Here is an 18,286-nt window from a genome sequence, read left to right as displayed (position 1 = left end):
CTCAGCAAAGCTGCAGCTGTGCCTCTCTCCAGAGCCTTGTCCTGCTGGGTATCTGGCCATGCTCAGATGGCTCTGAGCATTAACAGCAAGCCCTGCAGTCCTAGGCTCTGGTAGGAGCTTTGCAGTAATCACCAGCCAAGGCACACAATACTGACCTGGAAAAGGCTGGCTGCTGCCCAATGCTCTCACACTGAAGTTTAACCAGGATGGGAACCAACTCTGTGGAATAAATGAGGAGGCTCTCCTGCAGGATGAACCATGACAAAATTGAATATTCTGAGTATTCACACAATTTTAAGAGCGCATTTTGGCCCCATAAGAGACAATCCAGCACTCTAACATTCCTAGCATCCATGATTGGCAATCTGAACTGTCAGTTCTTCTCCCAGACTACAAAAAGGAAGTTTTGGAGTTTGCTCCTCACAGCTGAATGCAATGGGGACAAATAAGGCACTAGGACACAACTGATCTCCCAAAAGGGTGAAAGAAGAAAGAATTCCTCCTGAGCCTCCTCACAAAGCTGCCAGGAAGGGAAGGAGACTGGAGAGCCTTTGAGGACAGTCTGGTTTTGCCTTTTCTTAAGTGAGTTAGAAGTCTTTGGTCTACAGCGAGGACAGAAGAAATGATCATATGAAAACGAAAACTGGAAGAAGTATGTGAAATTAATGTTTTAATTGGAACAAGGCCTTTCAGTCTATTTATTGTTGCCATTTGCATGTGAGACCATGAAACTACAGTGCTTAGTCTCACATGTCAGCTCCAAGAGCTCAGCTATGGTTTGCAGGTCTGTTATTATTCAATTGCTGTGCAGATAGCTTGGGCAGAGGGAGAGGTTCCACACCACAGCACATAAAGTTTGTCTTGGTAACTGTGTCCCTGACACAGTGCTGGATTTTGTTATTTTAGGCACACCTCCCCCCATCATTACTTAAAAAAATTTCACAATTATTTCTATTCCATCATGTTTCATTACACAGTAAAGTATTATTTATTTAAATGGTTTTCAAAGTAACTTATTTCCTGGTACCTGGTTAAAACAAGATCATTTCTCTTAATGCTTTCAAGCCATTGAAACTCCAGGATCTGTGTCCATTTTTGTCACTCTTCAATTGCTGGTTAGTGCCCTCTTTCCACAGCCAGAAGCTGACATTCAGATTGAATTGTAGTGCATCTGATCAAGCAAGGGATATGTTTTGAAGGCAAAGCTCAAAGATTGAGTTGTGTGACTCCGCTGGTATTGAAAAGGGCCCTAAAGTGAGGCTGTGTATTTACCTTGTATTCTTGAGATTGAGGGAGAATAGGCTGCTAAGCAGAAATTAAACAACCATCTTTATTTTTCATTATTTTCTTCTGTTTTGTTTTTGGAAGTTAGATTTCACTCTTTTCCCCCAAACCACATTTTTTTGCTAGTCCTAGTATTTATCAGGTATCTAAATCCTTATGTATCATACATGACAACAAATTCTGACTGAAATTTCACCACTAGATTTAGACTGGAGAGGGCAGGGTTATTTTCTGCACAATAATGATGGTTTCTTTAGTCACTGTAGCCACTATGTATGCACTGGTCATAACACCGAAGATAAAATTTATATACATTGTCACATGGTTTATCTGAGAAAAAATATATATTGTTTGAGAAAAAGTTATATAATGAGGATCAGGGATAGAATTTCACTGAGAAATGTGGTGTAAAAATGCTTCTCATTTTAAATTAAGCTTTCAATGGCAAGTGCTTGGCTTTCAGCAGCTCCTCTGAAACCCTTTTAATTGAAGTTCCATGAAAATCTGGGGAGTTCAGCTCAAGTTCAGCTCCCAAACCCATCCTGATTTCATTAAAGATCTGATCTTTCTTTATTTGCCAATAAAATATGTATGTAAACGTGTGTGAGTGTGTATAAATCAGTATCTGCTAGATAACTGTTGTTTTGTGTTGTTTTGGGTTTTTTTCTTCCCTGAAGGAACAGTTTCCCTTTTCTTTATGAAGAATGAACTCTGCTCCGTGCATGCAATGGGAGTTGGAATGAACGATCCGTGGGAGATCCTTCCCACTCCCCCTGCCCCAGGATGGGATTTGGAGCACACAACACCCTTATTGCTTCCCTGTTTTGTATTCTGCACTGGTTGTGCCAAGCTCACCATCATCTCCCCGTGGCCTGGGTGAGGACAGGGGAGGCTCAGGATGGTTCCCTTGGTGCTGGGTGCACTGGGAAAACCACGGTCAGCAAAAACTGGGGATTGAGCTTGCCTTGGCCAGGATTAGGGTATTGCCATGTTATTTCCATGCCACTATTTTCTGTCTTCTAAGGCCCAATAAAGGTCTTGATAATTCTTGCTCAGGGCTCATGTCTGGACAGGGATTTCACCTTTTTGGGTTTTTGGTTAATTCCTTTTCCAGTGGCCAGATATGCCTGCAACAGCACCAAGGGGCTGAGGCTACATATACCATGGCATATCTCTTTGCTAAACCGGTAAAACAGTGAGATGTCATTAAAAATTATATCCATGTATTAGAGGTTCTCAGCTTGGCTATAGGGTCCTTTCAAAGCTATGAGGTTGGAGAAATTCATTTTGCCCCTCCTGGGCAGAAAACAGTGTTCCCATTTTCTTCCTTGTCAACTCTGTTATGTAGATTCCCTTGGGACTCAGAGGAAGGGTCCCTGGGAATTGCTGGTGTTCCTGCTTTTATTTTGTGTGAGACTCCAGATGAAAATGTGTTGAAAACAGTGTAAATCCTGAGTTCCCCAAGGCAGAGAGTTGTGATAGACTCAAGCCCTGTGTCAGTCCACTGTGTAGCAGCATGCCAGGCACTCTTGCATTCGATATCACTTGGGTACCCATTTCTCAGTTTCATCCCACTCCTGGAGAAATAATTGCTGTCAGGTTCTTTTATTTTAATCAATGATTTTATTCTGTTACTATTGCAACTGCTACCTGTTCCACAAGGCTCCTCACAAGCTCTGCATGTTGCTATCTGCAGTTTCAGTGAATCAGATCTCAGTGTTTCTGATCAGGGTCCAGCTGGAACTACACATCTTTTGTTCATGTATTTAATATACTCAAAATGCACTAAATGACAGTTTATAATATCATTATCAACAGTTAAAGACATTATAACTTCAAGAAATGAAAAGAAAGTGCAGCCATATGTGGAAATGCTTTATTTTGTGCACTTTTAACCCTCACAATAGTTCAGCTGCAAAAATGGGGATAGCAATGAGAAGCAGGGAGAAAATCGTATGTCTGCAAAATCATTTTTCAGCTTTCTGTCCACTGCTGTCATGAAAGAGCACTGAACTATTTGGATGGTAAATAACAACCAAGAACTAATTTATTTTTCTTCATAAAATTATTTCTAGAATTGGATTCAAATGTGTTCCTTATTACACGGTTTGATAATTCAGTGATGCTTTCCCCCCATAACATACGAGCTGATTTAAACCTTCACTCCAAACAGCCTCGGGCTTATTAAGAACAGTGTGGACTGAGTATGGATTAGGTTTAAAAGTAATAAAAAAGTAGACCTGTTGGTTAGGTGAAAAATTCACTATCAGATTCCTGAGTGCAGCTTTCTTTTCATGTGCAAACTGCATTAAATGAGGCATTTAATTCAACAAATCCATAGTTCTGATCCACCAGAAATAGAGACTGGGTTAGTTCAATTTGTAACAAACGATCTCCATATGATCAAAGTCCTGAGAGCTGATTCCAACATACTGCTTAAATTAGTCTAACACCGAAGTGTTTGGCTCTGGGACAATATTTGGAATGTCTTACCAGAAGAAAAATTCCTCTGCACACATGGTTCCAATATCTGGGAATGCCAACCTTGCTTTTTAATGGGCTGACAGGGAGCCTCCGTGCTAACTTTCTGACTCCAAAAAGTTCTTGTGCTGTCACCCGCAAACCAGCTTGGATAATTTTTCCTTGGCTTCCTTATTAAAGCCTGAATGAAGGGATTGTGTGGCTTTCTTAATGTCACTTGGTCTGCTTGCCATAAATTCAAGCACTCATGATGAAAGCTCCACTTATATTTTGCTGGGAAATGGAATCAAGGAGAATGCACCCTCGTTCACAATAAATAACTGAAGTTGAGTTATTAAGTGTATTTCATATACCGGTGCCTTATTACATCAGCAGTTTAGATAATGGCTTCTTAAAAATATTCCTCTGCTGAAATGTATGACGAGTGAGTTGTATAGAGGATCCCAATGCATGGAACCAAACCAGCAGGCCAGAGCAATAACTTAGGACTGTATTAACAAATATCAAATATTTACATTTTTACATGCTGCTGTCTGTTTTGATTAAGCAACCATAGCAATAACAGCAGTCAGCAGCAAGGGCTGTATTTGCTTGGCTCCTGCCAGGGAATTCTCAGCTGGGATTGTTTGTTTGCGTTGTGCAGTGAAGACTCGAGCTGTTTACACTGTAGCTCCAGTTTTAGAGAGTGCTAATTATGCTCTGCTGCTGAACCCCTCTCCTTCTCAGAGTCTGCTCTTCTGCAGAAATACTTTACACCGGTCTCGAGGAAAGCAATCTGACTCACGGCAGGCAACAAAGGGTGCCCCAGTGCCTGATAACTTTTTCTTTTAATGTGGTGAGCGTTGCTAAGTGGAAATTCATGCCTTTAACTCTGCTTGCTTTTTCTTTTCTTTTCTTTATTAAAAAAAAAAATAATATAAAGAATGGACAACAGTTTCAAAGTCCTTGGCTGAATCTCCTCTCACAATTTTACTCCTTTTAATGGAACTTCTTAATGTGAAATGGGCTGATGTAATTTAGCTGGAGGGGTGTGTGGCATCTATCTCTGCATGTACACGAAGCATGCATATCATCCTTTACCTTTTCCCCCTGTTATTATATGTGCAGTGGGATGTAACAAATTGACACTCACCCAGGAACAGGCAGAGCTGACAGTGAGTAAATGCCCTGATTAGCATAGCATTGTTATAACTTTTCAGTTCCTTCCTGATTAGCTAAAATATGTCTAGCATGGCTAGGACACTATTTTTAAATCTGTGCTAAGCATTGCTTGATACTTTACGGGTGAAGGAGGCAGGATGAAGGATGAAAGGCTGGCACTCAGAAATTTAGCAAAACCAACTCTGTTACCATGTTTTCATGGTAACTATACTGAACAGGTGGCTAAGTGAGCCAATTAAACAGACTTTAGGAACAAATTATGATAGTAATTCATTGTCTGGGATCATTGAAATGCACTGTGTGGAATCTGTTCCCCAGAGCAGCCTGAATAATGAAAACCTATTTTTGTATAATTTTATTGTTTTCCTACCAACATGAAATGTTTAAAAAAAAGTACCTTTATTTATTTTTTTTTTCTTTAAATCTTGGGGGTGGGTAGGTGGAGGGGAAAGGATAAAGGACTTTTTCCAGAACTTTTAAAAGCAGGGTGTGATTGAATTAAAAACTCCAAATTATTAACATGTAAGAGCATCTTTTAAAGAAAACAAGGGTTTGCTAATGAAATATTTTAATTGTTTTAGAAAATATTTTTTCTTATTATGAGTTGAAAACCTTCAATAGTTTCACAGACAAGAATGAGCAAAAGCTCAAAGACCTTCCGACATAAATATTTTGATCAAAAAAGTGCCTGGCAAAGGCCAGTAAAGAAAGGGTGAAACATGAGAGGTACCAATTATGAACCTTTAAGCTTCAGTGGAGTGCTCCAGAGATGTAGGGGCTTCACTCTCGTTTTGGGGGATGATTGTCAAAGGATGTGGAGGACAATGCCCCAAACCATCTGTGTGAGCTGATTCAGCCCTCTCAGCATCAGCTCTTTCCCCTCATTGGCAAATCTTTAAAGTTAACACAGGCCCTGACAACTTTGGGGCTGTAAGTATTAGTCTCCAGTACCCCAGATCATCTCTTCTTCATGGTCTGGCTCAGTGGTACTCTGGCGTTGATTAAAAAAATGTGCCAAAGACTGACAGACAACACTATGTGTATAGATATAAACACTATATATAATAGATATATTTATAAACTATACTATGTATAAATGTATAATATTTATATAAAGAGGAGGGCAATAGTAAATTTCTGCTTTTATTTTTTTTTTCTTTTGAGGTCTGAGGGTTCTCTGGAATGATCTCAGGCCATTGTACAGCAACAGCTCTGAGTGGCCACATAGGTCTGCATTTGAACCCCTGACCCAGGAACAAAATAAATTACGTGAAGACTGAAGTATGGATATGGTGAGTGGCAGAAGAATAGCACTCAAAATGGTGTTCAAGAGATTCTGTATTCATTTAAGTAGTGCAACTGTTTAGCCAATTTATTCATTTGACAAGTTCCTTTCTAACCATCCTAATTCAGCATTTAGCCTAAGATGGCCTTCATTAGTTTATTAGATATTCATCGGAAGAGATTTTAGCATAAATACAGTTCCAGAGAGGATTACCACCCAGGGAATCTATTCTTTTAACCTACTTATTCGGCTATCAAGTATTTGTTGAAAAGGACTCCTATTTACTTAGTCTCTTAATGAAGTCTAGAAAAGCTTTTCTGCAAAGGGAATATTGTTTTGTCAAAATTAGCTTACTTAAATAGCTTTCAAAGCAGTCTGAGAACAAAGATTTCAAAGCCACAGCTCCAGCCTAATATTTACTTTTTACACTGTACAGTAGTTTAGACTTGCCAGAAAAAGTGCACTTGTGCTTTTTTGTTTTGTTTTGTTTAAATTTCTCTGCTTCTAGTTGTGAGATATATATGTCATTTCTAGGGGTATGGAACTAATTGAGGAATATGTCCTGCCCTTGTTGAGGTGAACAGGGCAGATAAATAAAAACTCCATTGGACATAAATCTCCTCCACCAACATCAAAGAAACAGGATCCTGCTAAGTGTATTTGTATAATGCAGTAATTTATGCAAAAAGCAGCTTTTGTCAGCAATGCAACAAAGCAGCTTTGATAAATGTCCCCTAATTTATTGTCATGTATCTCAAATCAAAGTAAAACATTTACAGCCTGCATACTGAAGGAACCCAGGCCCAGGGTACTTAAAGGGTTTCTCTCCCTTTCCATCTCGCCCCCACTTTTTTTTAAAAAAAAAAAAAAAGTACAAAAAGCCAAGTTGGGCAAAAGGTTAAAAAGGATCTGTTTTGAATGCTAAGTACTTTATACAAATTATGGGCAAAAAATAATAATGAATCTACTTAAAGAATGACAGAAAAGCCTATACAAATTCAGATTTAAAAATCCGCTTAGCTTTTCTCTTATGGGTGGTGTCTGACAAATTATAATGGGGATGCTGTAATTGTGTTTCACAGGGACAATTCCAGTTTCTCACGTTTCAAAGGAATAAATGGTGACTGTAGACAGTGGCTGCTCTTCTCTTCCCATCTCACCTATGGATTTTCCTGAGCAGCCGTCTTTCAGATGCACGGCACATTCTGGAAATCAGCTCAAGTGTGACATTTTGGGGAGAACCTTTATCATTGACTTCAGGCAGAAAAATCACACCCTGGTAGAGGACAACAGTGCTAGCAGGTCTGTTCCCACCAAAAGGCTGATGGCACTTGCATGGTGCAGAAACATTTTGAATTTTCTCTCCACTTCTTGAGAGAATTATTAGATTGGCTAGTTTGGTAAATTCAGGCAGACTGCTTGGTCTTTCAGTGCACAAAAGTTGTACAAAGGACCATTTATATATATATATATATGTATGTATAGAATGGATATGCACTGGTACAGGGTGCCCAGAGAAGCGGTGGCTGTCCCATCCCTGGAAGTGTCCAAGGTCAGGTTGGATGGGGCTTTGAGCAACCTGGAATAGTGGGAGCTGTCCATGGCAGGGGTTTGGGACCAAGTGATCTTTAAGGTCCCTTCCAAGCCAGGCCATTCAGTGATTGTGTGGCTCTAGGGCTGGACATGGTGTGCTGATGGTGTTGGCAGCACGTCCTGGTATGGGTGAGCACCCGGGAGCTGCTGCCCCCAGGGCCAGCAGCTCACCCTCTCACCCTCTGTGTGACTCCAGCCACGTGCTCTGCCTCCAGCTCAGCACTGAGCTCTACAGGCCCCTCTCTGAGGAGATGAGAAGAGAAAAATCAGTGTCAAGACTGCTACTCATCCTGCAGAGCTTCTGCTGGGGTTGCAGGGAAGGGCTGAAATCAGCTGGCTGGAGGGACACCATCCCATGCCTATCAATCAGATGGTGAAGGAAAACTACATGGGCTTTGCACTCACCCAAATGTCTTTCAGTTAAAAAGACCAAATGTGATATGACTGCTCCTCAAGCCCCTTTGATATTTAAGGAGTGATAAATTAAGTTTTGTTTCAGCTGAGATCTAGCATGCCTCCATATGTCAGTTTGCTTCAGAAGTAGGCAGCATTTCTATGTTTTTGAGTTAGAAATCTCTGTTTATAATAAAACAAACATACAGCTCCAGGAGTATAATATCCTTTGAGTGGAGTGGTTTCAAAGAGTTTTACAACCCATCTGGAAGACTGACTCCAACTTTTAGGCCTGTTCTTTGAGAAAATGCCTTATTTACACAGCTAGTAGTATGATTCTGGCATTGCAAGCCAGAGGAATGAAATTTGGAAAGCCAGGCCTGCTGCACCATAAAACAGAGACACGGAGTTCACTGAGAAAGTGAAAAGGAACAGTCGTTAAAAAACCCCCAAGTTTCATTTTCTTTGTGTAAAAGTTCTGTCTGCTGGGAATGAGCCTGCCTCTCCCAGCACCAGCTCGCCTCTTGGAAGAGCATAAGTCATCTGTACTACAGAGCAATTAATTCTAATTTCTTATGCATGTCTCTCTTTGTTGCTGTTGCCATTAACACATATTAAGATTATAAATTACATATATAATGATTTCCATTAATATCCTAATTTCTAGGTGTATAATTAAAACTTTGTACAAGTATTTTTCAGGAAGAGTCAATGAAATGAGAGGTTTTATGTCAAAAGTGTTTCAAAAAAGTAGCTTAGCAAAGTTGATCATATAAGTATGCCATTGGAATGGTGGAAGAGCTGTGTCCAGGAACAGGTTTTTTAAAAAAAGGACAACCTCTTCTCCAAAAACACACAATTTACCCCATGGAAGAGTCCATCATCATCACAGTGTCAAACAGAATGTGACACAAGGGTGCCCGGACCAAAACTTCAGCTCAGGTGGGTATATGATGTATATAAACTTGTGTGTGAGTACAGTAAATCCTGTCTCTCTAGGCACATTTATGCAGATAGACAGACACACTCCATATATGTTATGGTGAGGCCCAGCACCTGATTTATCACTGCCTGGCAATTTACCTGATCACCTCACACTCCTCACCATCCCTGATGTAACTTAAGCTGCTCAGCTCATGCCCCATACCTGCACAACCTTCAGTCCCCAGTGAGCTCTGCACAGGAGATCTGATGGGGCTGTGAGGTTAGAACATCTGACCAGGATGCATGTAAACTAGTGAGGTAAAAAAAAACCCTCTTAAAATTGAATTTAAAATTAAATTCTGGTTCGGAAGTAAAGAGACGTGGTCAGCAGAACTCTTTAGCAGGTATTTAATTTAAAAATACATTATCCTGCACATACTGGTGGACTGCTCAGTGCTGGTGTGCTCCCCTGACATGGAGGCAAGTGGTGGCAAGTATTGTTCTGCACCAAAGGGGACTTACACCCTCTTGTCAAGGTATGTTGCCTCTTGCTTTCAAAGTGTTCCTTCTTTGTCTTGTTTGTTACAGCAATAAGCTTTGCATTTCTGAGCAGGGCACCTGGTTGCTGCACTTGTGTCTCACTGTGCCTGAGCCCCCAGCCATGGCCATGTCCTGCCCTGAGTGCTGCAGACCTGTTGAGCTCTGCTCCTTTGTGCTTCATCCTCAGGAGGGAGTGATGCTGGAGTGCCACCAGAAGCTTCTATGATTTGAATTTTGAGTGACAAAAGGAGTCTAACACTGACCTCCTGAAAGCAGAAGTCTTCTTTTAATACTCTATTTCCTTTACTTTTTGAGTAAGCAAAATCAAGAAACCTTCCCCATCCTGTTCTTCCTTTTCACACTGATAAAATCTTCCCGGACCAGCGAGGAACCAGTCACACTCTCCTTCTCATTAGTACACCAAGAAAAAGGCAAATGACAATTTTTACATTACTTCCTAGCACTACAGTGAGTAATGTAAAAACACAGTGAGGTGTGTTTTGCACAGTTAAACTAGCAGCAAATCTTGAAATACAAATCCCTATATTAACCAGATGAGCTGCAGGTTATCTGCTCAGCAGGAAAAGCCTCCCCAGGGTGTGCTGTGCAGTGCTGGCACAGAGTGCAGGGACACCTGGGTGACAGGAGGGACATGGGTGCCATGGGCAGGCACTGCCTGGACCCTGCCTGCAGCACCCACTGCCCGGGCTGAGCACTTTAAATAATGTCAGGGCTTTGTGCTGACTGGAGTTTGGGAAGAAATTTTATCCCAGTACTTTCAAAGCAGAGACAGCTGTGAGTAGCTGTTAAATAGACACAAGCTAGAGCTCAGTCCAAAATATGCATGTTCAACATAGTGCCTTAGATATAAGCTGTGCTACAAGACCACAAAAATGAAGAAACCAAAACATATTAATTATTTGAAATAGAAACACTCCCTTTTTAAAGGCAGGCACCCTTTTTAGATGTCTTGAGTGTCACATTGATTTTTTAAATCTCTGAAGCCCCTTTATCTCAGTGCACTTATTTTATGAGAGTAACATTTTGACACATGGTTCTGGTTTATCATGTAATGCTTCAATAAGTAAATGCAAATTATTACTAATGATATTTTTAATTTGAAACATGAGTTGGCCAAAATTAAACTTTTCAAGCAAATAAATTAAAATAGTTTTTTTTTGGTCTTATATCACAGATTAGTTTCAGTGTCTGACACACAAATTTCAAAGAAGTTCTCATTTAATGTGAGTAGGACAAACAAAAAAATCCAACAAAATCAACACCCCCATACACCCCCAATCTTGAATGTGTCATTAAAACCACATGGATTTTAAATTCTTCTTCTTATACAGAAAATTGCATTAACAGATTTTGACCCCAAGACTAAGCCAAGTTACATGTGTTACAGGCCCAGCATCTCTACTCTGATCCACAGGGCTGCTCCTGCATACTTCATAAATGCAGCCTACTGATGTAATAGCATCCTGCATATGTCTCATATTAAGGGTATTTTCCTAATAGTAATAGCATTATAAACCTGCCTACTTTGCTATTGAGTTACCCTATTTAGGATAATTTGCACAGAAAGACTATGCCTGAGCATGTGAACAAGCATATCATTTTATAACACTTAACATAAAACTTAACACTTATCAAAATCAAAGCAAGCTGCCAGTGTGATTCTAGAACCAGTATTTTTCCACTAAAAAAAAAATCAGTTGTGTTCCTTGAATAATTTATTATCTGTATTTTTGTTTTATTTTCCACATGGAATTGATGAAGAAAAAGTACTTTTTTTTCTAAAGAAAGTTTGGAAGAGTGAAAATTCACACATGGAAAACAAATGAGCATCGGGAAACACTCCTCATAGCTAATGGCTACTTGGTATGTCGCCAGAATTCATATGGATCCTTAAAATCAAGTAAATTATGCCCGCAGTGATAGCTCCCTTTGCTGGAGTCCCACAACAACCACCAAATGGTGGAGCGAAGCTGAACTGCCAAGTTTCATTTTTCACCTCGCCATTCCTTTCAATTAAGTAGGTTTGTTTGCTGCAGAAGGGCCCATGCATATTTTATGGTCCAGCCCCTCTCTCAGGTGCGCTCGCAGCCGCCGTGTCCCGGCACGCGTGTCCTCACTCAGCCCCTCTCCCTCTCCACTCCCCTCCCATCCTGCTGAGCTGGGCAGCAGCTCCTGGAGGCACGGCTGATCCGTGTCAGGGTGTGGAGGCAAAATTCAGAAAGGAATGGCAGCAGTGAGAGCACTCAGACATGAGTATCTTCTTTAAACAGCCCGCTAGATGAAAATGGAGAGAATGCCAGTTTTGTATAAAAAAGATGAGTTACTCTCCTGCTCTGTTCTTGTGATAAGAGATCACACACTTTAAATGCCTTATTGAACTCAAGGTTAAGGAACCTGCCACTCATCACACAACAGATTAAATAACTGGTGAATTATGTGCTAGAAAAATTAGGATGGATTACACAAATATCTGTTAAGGCTATGATAAATATTTATAAACAATCTTCCTTGCAGAACATGTCTCTGTCATTCATTTCACTGCAATGAAAAACCTCGAACAATGGAACTAATGACTACATTGTTCCAAAGTTAAGTAGTATATCTAATAAGGAAAATAATCAAATGAGCCAAATTCTTTATGAACACAACAGTGAAGCAATTAAAATAAATGTGATTTTCCAGATCAAAACTTCTGGCTGTTAATTGCTATATGGCACCTATCCTAGTCATATGAGTTTCCCTTGCAGCTGTTTTTATTTCATGATACATTTTGAAATCCCAGGAGCCTAGTCCTGGGATCTGCCATACAGACAGTTAGCCTGAAAACCAGGATGCTTATCAAGTGTTTATAATCTGGGTAGATGAACTCTCAAGGCAGACCTCTGAGAACAAGCACTTTCTTGCCATTTGCATTTTGTTTGCAATGTGTTTCCAATGAAGATAATTTATTGATGCACACTTGTGGGGCTGCAGCACGTGGGTTCTGTGCCATATGCAGGCGAGCAGAGGATGAGGCATGGGGAGCAGGAGGTGTTCCTGCCTCCCCCGTGCTGGGGGCTGAGGCCACCACAGATAATGTGGTACAGGGGCTATGATGCACTAAATACAGACACAGTTCTCCCTATCTGATGGCTTCTCTTGGGTTTTTTGTTTTTTTTTTTTTTTGCAGATTCTGCCATTTATGGGTGCTTGGGTTGAGGAGCAATGGCACAGGAGGGCTGCAGGGGCAATGAGCCTATTTAACATACAACACATGACCCCCTGAGCTGGAGTGCACGTGCAAACCCGGCAGAGTCCAGCCAGCTCATTCCGAGCTGTGTTTCAGTATCTGTGGGTTATTAATGAGATTAAAGAACTCAGTTACAGGCAATGACAAATGCAGTTTGTCCAACATTAAGCAGATATTGGCATCCTAAGGTGCAACTCAGGAGTCAATGAGCTCAGCTATTGAACAAGCTAAAGCCATGAGAAATATGATATTGATTAGACAACTGGTATTGCCTTTACCCGCTTAGTTTTATTGGGTGAGGCTCCATGCAATGTGTTTTTATCTGGGAAACTTAAGGAAAATAATTAAAAATGTTGCAAGGAGAGCCTAGCAGCCTTTGTGATTTTCTTTTTAAAGGCTACAGATGTCTTGTCTTCTGTCTTTAAAACTGCATATACTCCATCCCCACCTTCCAAAAGATCAAGGGTAATAATAATAACAATAAAAATACAGTATTCTGGAATTTTTCTACATGCCTCAAAAGAACTTTAATATTTTCCAGGAAGTGTTTTCTGACAACAGCCACCTCTTCTACTGTTCTTTTCACTCTACTTGCATTGCCAGTGCTGCTGGGGCCAAGTTAAAACGATGTCTTTAAATGTGAGGCTTTTGCTGTAGAAAACACTTTTGCTAACCAAAACCTTGCAACATCCAGCTATCCTTCACAGTCTGCAATTTCCCCTGCTCTGTGCAATTCCTGCTTTCCCCTTGCTGTTTCCAGGCAGTGCCAATGCCAGCATTTAGTTTTGCTTTGCAGATAATAGGAATTGGTAAAAACTTGAGCTTCGAGTCAAGTTAGTCTCACTTCAAACTGTGATGCTGGGCAGTGTGTGTGGTGCCAGTGTGCCAGCTGTTTCCTTGGTGGCTTTTGGGCCACATGTCCCAATCTGCCCAACCTGGCTGGGCAACACCCAGGGCTCTGCCACCTCTCAGGGATCTGCTTAGGTCAGGACCCTAGGTAGCCTCAAACCCCAACTAAAACACTTCTATCGTGGAGGCCAATGAGATACTTCAGTTATTAATCTTTACATTCTTCTTACTTCTGGATCCTGATTCGATGAGCTCACCCACAAACCTCTGGGGCAAAGGGAGGCAGGGATATAGCAATAGCATCCCTGGAGAAAACGTCCTCTTATGCTCTTTTTCCCATCATTTGCATACCCTTTCTCTGAGGGCTTTTCTTTTTTTCTTTCTTTTTTTTATTTTAATCCCACAGCACTATCATGTTTGCCAGCCCCAACATCACGTTCTTCTCTTTCATCAGAAGACTGACTCATAGCATCTTTCAATTTGGATTCAGTTGTTTTTTTTTTTTCCTGTGGGACTTTGGCCCAAATAACACAACACATGAAGCATCTGCCCAGACTTGACACGCAGCGAGGCATCGCCCAGCATGGGGGTGAACCAAGACCCATATTTTCACCATCTTTTTGCCCCCAAGGAATTTTTCTGTACTGAGACTATAGTACCTGCGTTTATATGTGGCAGCTTAGCGTTTCCCCTCCCTCCACGGGTGACAGCTGCTTTCTCACTCTCCAGGCTTCTGAGCGTGGAACTGTTAATGCTTTTTCTCCAGCCTGATCCATGCCCAGTGCTCCAGCACCGCTGCCAGCTCTGCTTCCAGTTTGTAAGGCCACTTCTCACAGCTACTGCTGCTCCCTCTGCTCTTAAACCTGATGCTTTCCACCTCCAGGCTCTGCAAGGAGAGGCATGAGGCAGGATGTGTGGAGTGCCTGGAGGAGTGGGTGAACAGCTTCTGGACCCACATTCAGAGCAGCTTCTCCATCTGCACCACGTCCCGGGAATACAAAATGGCACCGAGCTGTACTTCTGCTCATTAGATGTGGGCAAACTTGGCTAGAGCACAAGTGCAAAAGCTCATCTTTCTTCAGCTGCTTGTAATTCATGCTTAAGCAAGAACATTATTTGGGGCTTAAGTCAGATTCCTCTAAGTAGGTCACAATTCTTCTTCTAGACAAAAATTCCTGCCTCTGACTTCTCAGAAACAGGGATTCTCAGTCTCTCCTGATTTGTGTAACACCTCAGGTGCCCTCTTATCATATTTATCAGCTCATCAAATGAATCCACAAAACAGTTACTAACTTGCTGCCTGATAGGGTTCAGACTTGGAAAAGTTCCTCTGCCTTGGTTGGCAGCCATTTCTCTGGCTCATTTGCATGGCTGATTTTTCCCGTTTTAATGATGTTTTACTGTTAGCTCTGTAGCCAGGTAAAAGGATGTAACCTGCATCTCCTGTGGTCAGTGCATCAATGAAAGGGCAGGAGGCTGCAGAGAGGGCCAGGAAGTTCCAGTCCATATGGGGCTTGCTCTCTGAAACAGATGCAATGCAGTCAATGCTCTAAAACAGAATTAATTTTAGTGGTATAGAGATTGATTCCCCAAATCATGACAGCATGTGCTAGACATTAGTCTTATTCTTTTGTACAGCACTGTGAGGGGCTTGGACACATCCAATGCTACAAGGAGGGAGATAAAATAATGTAATGAGATATAGACTAGAGCAGAAGACAGTACAGCACAACACAATATAACACAATACAAGGATGGCATATTGTGGACAAGGACTGACAGGGTATGGATTTAAGACATTTCTGCAGGAGAGTTCTGCAGAGAGCTTGCCCTGCTGCTGTTGAAAATTGTGGTGATTTTCTTGTTTCAAGTTAAAGGAAAGATAGAGAGGAAGAGAGATGTTTTAGCAGAGAGGTTTTAGCCCCTTCAATAGAGGATAAATCTCACCTTTAAAAGTAAAAGTGGGAAGTATGAACCATTCAAACACTGCAATGTCACACTAGAGAGATGTGGAGGTGCAGACTTACAGGTAAATATGTTTTTTACCAAAGTTGTCTGGCCAGGGGAGACTATCTGTGGGGGTGGAGAACTCTGATTAGAAGACGTATGTTTGGGCATTTATCTATGTCATGGTCCCAGATGATTTTTGTTCTTCGATTGCCACCTTGGTGTGCAGAGGTAAAATGCTGGCGCTGGATCACAGACTTGTTTCTGTGGTCACCTTTGTAGCACCAAAATGCAATGGAGTGTCATTTTACAATGGAATACAGGATGCCCTCTGGCTTTTATGTTTTATTTTTTTGTTTCTGTGAAGTTAATTTTCACTTCCTCTTCTGAAAACAAACAAAATGTTAAATGTCTAATTGAATAGACTGTTGGAAAAGCCGAATGGGAAGATTGAGCACGTGAACTTCGTGAAGCAAATGCCTTTGTTTCCAAACAGTCTATTGATAGAAAATATTTGACATTTTCCTTCCACAGGGGCGTTAACAATTATAATTTGCTAGTACATACATCATGAGTACTTTCAGAATTTGAACAGAACATCTGTTGGTCAAAGATGAAAAAACGTTGAAAAAAAAAAATCTATTTTTCCAGGGTTATGAATCTAACAGCATCACAAATTATCTCTAGGAAAACATTTCAAAAGCCTGAACTTGCACTTATGGAAAAAGGAACACAGATAGAGGAAACAGATAAATATGCGTTGTGTTAGTAGGCTTTGTTTTCTGAAATGATATATTGTTCCGGAGAAGCAGTTAACAAACAAATTACTGTCTGTGTCCAATGCAGCCAGATCTTTGGTTCCACCGAACAGATGTTGAGGTGAAGCAGATTAAAGCTTAATTCACAATAGGGCTGTACCACAGGAAAGGTGCCCTAAGTTTATCTATTGTTAAATAATATAATTTATCGTCTTAGAGGGCTACAGAGCAATTTCTGTTCCTTTTCTACTTTTTGAACAAAGATTTATAACATAGATAATCCCCAATTTTAGATATTTGCTGCAGGTTATATTTGAAAGAATTTCCCAAAAGACTGATAACCCCTTTTTTCCCCTTAACCACAGTCAAACCAATGAACTAATATGATGCCTGCTTCAAATAAATGTATTTGCTGCCTCTGTGCATGATAAGTTTTCATTTAGTCTATGATCAGCTGACAGTATGCAAGTTTGCAGATACCAGTAATTGAATACAGATAACCTTGGTTGTTGACCTATGCAGAGCCATGACTGTCTAGTTTCCATTGTTTCTGTTTTTGCTAGTTGACACAAAACTGATGTGGGCTGAATTTATATATTAGCCCTCCATTATAGTGGGAATTGCTTATCGTTATGGATGGATATTGCAAGAAGTTTCTATTTATTTAACCTAATAAGAAGGCAAAAAGGAATGTGATTGGGCCAACTCGGGAACAAATTTAACCCTTAGCAACCTGGCTAGTTTCTGCATAGATAGCAGGGCATGGAAAGGACATCTGTCTTGTTTCTATTTTTTTACAAATTGATTTTCTTTTTGGTTGGAGGGATTATATTTTTTTTCTAGCAAACAATGCCATGAAATATTGAAAAACTGTTTGAAGTTGAGGGTTGTGAAGGAGCCAAGCAATGCTGGATATCCAAATCCTCTTGGCTTCTGATAGCAGTAGACAGCTAATTCTCCTAGACTTTGTTGAGTGCCCAGTCTGAAAAGACTAAAAGGTAGAGTTTGCCAAGGGATGAAGAGGACAGTGGCACCCTGTGAGAGCTGCCTGCTAAACACAGCATGGACTTCAAATTACACACCAGAAGCTGCTCCTCTGCAGGTTGCTGCTGTCTCCTCCTCGTGTACATTGCAGCCAGGATGAGACTCCTTTGGTTGTTTGCAAGGGTTGTGATGAGCTTGGTTTGCATTTCACCCTGGCTGTGATTAGTTGTGAGTGTTCCAGTTACCTATGAATTTATTTAGATCCAGAGTGAGTATCCAGGCTTGCAAATTCAGTGATTATTGTAACCTGCTGACTTGAAAGGTACATTGCAGCAGCCTGGGAATGACTGACCCGCTGGCTGCAGGAGGGCAGCAACAAAAAAGAGAGGCACCTGTTTTTTTTCTTCAACTATTAAAATGATGGTCAAACTCTGGCCATGCTGACATTGATGGCAAAATGTCAAGGCAACTGGTTGCCTGGTGTGGGTGGAATTGTGGACAGCTTTTTCCCCACCTGAGAGAAACAGAAGAAATCCTGCCTGAAGTGCCATTGGAGAGGCCACTGGACATTTTAGAGAAAGTGTTCATTAACTGTGGGCTCATGACCAGGTTATTGAGCCCCTGCAGAGGTTTTATGTACCAGCTATTCAGGCCTTGCTAATGTTATGCACCAGGACTCATATGAGGTTTGTTCAAGACCATGAATGCAAAATGGCCAGCTGGAATTCTGATCACTTTGTGGAATACAGTAAAGCACATGGAAATGTGATACTGCTGCTCATATTGAAATCTCTGCTTTTAGTCCCTTTCAGAGCAGTGAGAGTGAGTAACATGAAG

The 18,286-nt window shown here is 41.0% G+C and overlaps 1 long non-coding RNA gene across 1 annotated transcript in view; it reads left to right on the top strand.

Annotated features, from left to right (window-relative positions):
- LOC135279602 (uncharacterized) overlaps positions 1–12,993 on the top strand; it is a 58,116-nt gene extending 45,123 nt beyond the window's left edge. Inside the window, exons 4-7 of the long non-coding RNA XR_010346821.1 lie at positions 6,091–6,218; positions 7,294–9,139; positions 11,444–11,545; positions 12,852–12,993. This is a non-coding gene — a long non-coding RNA (uncharacterized LOC135279602). The remainder of the gene's footprint in view (positions 1–6,090; positions 6,219–7,293; positions 9,140–11,443; positions 11,546–12,851) is intronic.
- Positions 12,994–18,286: the final 5,293 nt, after the last annotated feature.

This window comes from Passer domesticus, chromosome 12 (assembly GCF_036417665.1).
Source record: "Passer domesticus isolate bPasDom1 chromosome 12, bPasDom1.hap1, whole genome shotgun sequence".
Classification (NCBI taxonomy): Eukaryota; Metazoa; Chordata; class Aves; order Passeriformes; family Passeridae; genus Passer; species Passer domesticus.
Note: the sequence above shows the minus strand (reverse complement) of the source record. Positions and strands in the feature narration are given on the sequence as shown.